The sequence below is a fragment of the Pan paniscus genome, chromosome 23, assembly GCF_029289425.2.
Source record: "Pan paniscus chromosome 23, NHGRI_mPanPan1-v2.0_pri, whole genome shotgun sequence".
Lineage (NCBI taxonomy): Eukaryota > Metazoa > Chordata > Mammalia > Primates > Hominidae > Pan > Pan paniscus.
The window spans coordinates 20,147,503-20,152,698 of NC_085927.1; positions in this window are offsets into that span (position 1 = coordinate 20,147,503).

Here is a 5,196-nt window from a genome sequence, read left to right on the forward strand (position 1 = left end):
TTGGTGCTGTGGTTTCACTGTGACTCCTCCGAGATTCAGCGTTGACAATGTGAGAGTGTTGAGGTGGAGCCTGCAGGAAGTGATGAGGCCATCAGGACTCCTACCTCAGGAATGGGTTTAGGAGCCCTCATGAAAGAGCTCCATGGAGGGAGTTCATCCCTCTTGCTCTCCCGCCTTCCACCATGTGAGGAAACAGTGTTCCTTGTCTCTGGAAGATGCAGCATCAAGACACCATCTTGAACGGAGAGAACAGCCCTTACCAGACATCAGACCTGCCAAAGCCTTGATCTTGGACTTCCTAGTCTCCAGAACTGTGACAGATAAACGTCTGGTTTTCATAAGTTGCCTAGTCTGTGTTATTTTGTTATAAGAGCATAAATTGACTAAGACAATTGGAGATTAGAAAAAGTTTTTTGAAGTGGCATTTGAGAAGGGCTTGATAGATAAGATCTCTACAAATAGAAATAGAGAGATGGTTTCAAATCACCCAGGTGAAAGCAATAACATAGCCATGTTCAGTCTGAATGCAAAATGGAGATGGTAAAAAGTACATAGGATTCCACCACCAGTGGGAGGACAGAATTGTAATGTGGCAGCAATCTGTAAATATAATATTTATCACTCATTCACATTTATTTAGAGTCTAATGTGTTCTAGGCTCTGAAATTAAGCAAAGAAAATCTAGATATGCATAAGTCCAAGACTTTGCCTTTGTGACAGTCAAAATAATGACCCCATAAATATGTTCTAGTCCCTGGAATCTGTGACCATATTACTTTACATGAGGCAAAAGGGACTTTGGAGATGTGATTAACCCTTGAGTTAGGGGGATTATCCTTGATTATCTTGGGGGCCAATCTAATTGCATGTGTCTATAAAATAAGAGAATCTTTCCTAGCTACAGTCAGAAGGTGATATGACTACAGAACAATGGTCACAGACATCCCACATTACTGGCTTTGAAGATGGAGGGATTGTCCCATGATCCAAGGAATAGGGACAGCATCTAAAAGTTGGAAAAGGAAATGGATTCTCTCTAGAGCCTCCAGAAAGCAATACAGCCCTGACAACACCTTGACTTAAGCCCAGTAAGACCACGGTCAGAGGTTTGCCCTACAGAACTATAGGGTCGTAAGTCTTTGATTTAAGCCACAAAATTGTGGTAATTTGTTATGGCAGCAATAGAAAATTAATTTTAAGAACTTTATTATTTGGAAGATAGGCAGACCAGAAAATCCAAATTATAATATAATTCGATTAAAACCTATGGAGATTTGCACTAGGTGTTTTAGAAAATAATTGAGTATTAACAAGACTAACAGAAGAAATGTTCTAAAATTTACACACTAAGTACATCACATTTTTCTAATGATCACGTTGATACAGCAACTTAGAATCCATGGTTTTAACAAACCAACAGGCTTATATACATAAATATAAAAATATTATGTATATATATAATATATAATATATGGAATAGCCCCCTGGGCAGGGGCAGCCCTGGGTCAAAGGGCGGCACTGTACTAGCAGCCCACACCCCACCTCACCCGCCTACCCCGAGCTGACTTGTCTGCTAAATGCTAAATAAACCTGTCAACCTGTCTGGTTTAACTAAGAAGGGCCTGGATGCAACAAGCCTGAGGGCTGTGACTGGGGGAAGAGAGAGCACAGATGGAGCTCCTCCTCCTACTGCCACTGCCCACCAACTGAAAACCACCAACTGAAGTTTGCTTAGATTCTCAGCCTACACCTTGTTTCCAACAAAACTCATGCAATACTTGGGCCCCCACTACAATCTCTGGAACAAAATATTCTACGGATCTGCTTTTTGAGCTGCAACTTATCTTACTAAAGTCCAAGAAGCTTATGTAAGAGAAAACCACCAGATAATACTAGATTTTCAATGTGATCATCATTGCTACTTTTAACTAGAAATTATCCAGTAAATGTATTGTGAACTGCTTTGTGACTATGCTGATTTATTTAGTCTTTCTGATCCTTGGTTTGATTATCTCAAATATATGAGTGTCACCAATTTTATAAAGTTGCTCTAAAAATTAAATGAAAGAAAAATAATCTTCCTTCTCCATATATTGAACACTTACAAAATTATAGGCATTGTGTCCAGGTTTTTACATACTTACCTGAGAGAAGTCTCCTGACACCCTGTCTTTTAAATTACAAGCATTTTGCCATGATTTTTACACATGTACCTTATGGAAGCCTCGTAACAATCACATCTTTTATAGATCAGCAAACTGAGCCTCAGACGAGTTAAAAACACATTCACCATCAAATCATAATGAGGGATGGAACTGGGATTCAAATCCGGTTCTCTCTGTTGCCAAAAATGGTGCAATTTAACGAGGACCAAGTTACACCCAGAACATAGAGGGATCAAAACATGTGGATTCCCTTTTCTGGCCCCTCATGTGGGAATTTCAATAGCTTTCACTGCCTCAGAGCAATCCTAAACTCCCTCCCAGGTTGCCTTGCAATGGCCCCCTTATTCATGGGGATGATTAGGAATCTGCATTTTTGGACCACAAGCATCTATAAAGAGTTGTGTTGATCAAGAAATAAAATTTACTAGGCCATAGGTTACTGTGAATTGTCTAGCTTCTCTGTAAAAAATAAAGGTGCCATTCCATGTAAAAAAATCACAGGATCCACTGAATCTGTGCAGAAAGACAGAACTATACTGCAGGAGCATCTTACAGACAGCTGCGCCTGAAGACCAGCCGAAACACACAAAGCAAGAGCACCTCCAATGACCAAGTGTGGTGGCTCTTGCCTGTCATCCCAGCAGTGTGGGAAGCCAAGGTGGGTGAATCACTTGAGGCCAGGGGTTTGAGACCAGCTTGGGCAACACAGTGAGACCCTGTACCTACAAAAATATCATTTTTTATTATTAGAATCAAGAAGAGTACCTCTAACCCCTTGCTGTTGCTTTAGGGTAGAGAGCTCTGGTCTAGAACTCAAGTTATGAAACTGTGAGTCCCAGTGTAGCTACTTAAGTTTAAATACAAGAGCTGTCAGACATTTCCTCTACAGCAACGAAATCTGTAGCATCCATTTTGTACTTTGAAAACTTAGTTTTTGGCCAGCCTCTAGGAAGAAGAGGGCCCAGAACTGGGCATATGGGTAGGGAGGGGAAAAGAAACCGGCTGGATGCAACAGGGAAAGATGAAGGGATGGAGACCCCAGGCAGAGCCAGTCCTCAGGTTTGGGGCCTGGGCCTAGGAAAGGAACTAGGTGAAGAAGGGAGGAGCCCCAGGCTGTGGAGGTCTCTGGGGGAACCTTGGTTCAGCAACGGCCAGAGGAGCTCCTGAGGCCAAGAGGTATCTGTCGCCTCCCTACCTTTGGGCATCTTCTGGTCGCCAATGTGCTGCAGGTCATGGCTCCGGAATCAAATTGGGCTCAAATTGTGTGAGCTCCAACGCAGTGGAGCCTGGCCCTACTCCCACCTACACCTCATGGATCTCAGAGCTGCAGGATGGCTCTGCCCACCGCACCCTAAGCTGGCCTCACTTGGGGCTGGCATTGGGGGACAGCATGTTCTGGGCGTCTCTGCTCCTTTCTGCTGGTGCCTGTGCCTGTGCTGGCTGCCCACTCATAGATATCAAAGCCACAGGACGGCCCCGCAGAACCCCTCCGCTGGCCCTGCAGGGGGCTGGCTTTGGTGCACATGCGACTGGTCATCGTGGTCCCCATGGGGCACCTCTGCTCTTCTCGAGGCAGCTTGGGCCTTCGCTTGCCCTCACGTCTGCAGAGCTGAGCACCTGCCCCCTCTCCCCAGGAAAGGCAACCAAATGCCACCAACTTAAAGCACGCACTGAAGGCCACCAACTGAAGGCCGGTTGCCCTGACAACCTGATGTGTCCTGCTTAGGAAGAACCAGTCAGGCCTTGAGTTCCTTCCACGCGCTGCCCTTCCATTTGTGACGTGGGAGTCCAGGCACTGGCTCACAAAGCCGCACCCCCCAGCGACCCCGCCCCACCTTTCATTTATTGGTAACTGGTAGCAACTTTCAGGTTTCCTCACTGTGAATTATGAATATGAATTATGATGAAATTACTGTATCCTAATGTACCTCATGCACTATCTGACAGCCAAAGTCCCCTCTTCCCCCATGACCTCTGAGTTTTTTGGAAACTAGAAAGAAGATACATTTCTGCAGGTGCTTTCAGAAAAAAACGTTGCCACGATCTAAGGTTACTCTGTGATGTCAAGTCATATTTCATATGTCATACATATTCATATTTATATTCATAATTCAAAATGCACATATTCAATCAAATTAACAGTATTGAAAAGGAAATTTTCTAAAATTTATACATTAAGTACATTATATTTTTCTAATGATCACTTTGATAGAGCAAACTTAGAATCTATGGTTTCAACAAATGAAGAGGCTTATGCAAGAGAAAACCACCTAACACAAGATTTTCAATGTGATCATCATTGCTACTTTTCACTAGCAATTATCCAGTCAATATATTGTGAACTGCTTTGTGACTATGGTGATTTATTTAAACCTACTGATCCTTTGATTATCTCAAAAATATGAATAATACCAATTTTATAAACTTGTTCTAAAAATTAAATGAAAGAAAAATACTCCTCCTTCTCTATATATTGAAAACCTACAAAATTAGTAACATTGTGTCCAGATTTTTACACACTTACCTTATTGAAGCCTCATTACAATCCTATCTTTTAAATTACAGGGATTATTCCCAGATTTTTAAACACTTACCTTATGTAAGTCTCATAACAATCCCATCTTTTATAGATGAGCAAACTGAGGCGCAGACGAGTTTAAAACACAGTCACCATCGAATCATAATGAGTGATGGAACTGGGATTCAAATCCAGTTCTCTCTGACACCAAAGTGGTGCAATGTAATGAAGACGAAGTTATATCCAGCACATGGAGGGATCAAAACATGTGGATTCCATTTCTCTACTCTCTTACATGTGAATCTCAATGGCTTTCACTGCCTCAGAACAATCCTAAGCTCCCTCCCAGGTTGCCTTGCAGAGGATCCCTTCTTTTTGGGGACGATTAGGAATCCACATTTTTGGACCACAGGCATCTATAAAGAGTTGTGTTGATCAAGAAATAAAATTGTCTAGGCCATGAGTTCCTGTGAATTGTCTAGCTTCTCTGAAAAAAATAAATGGGCTATTCTC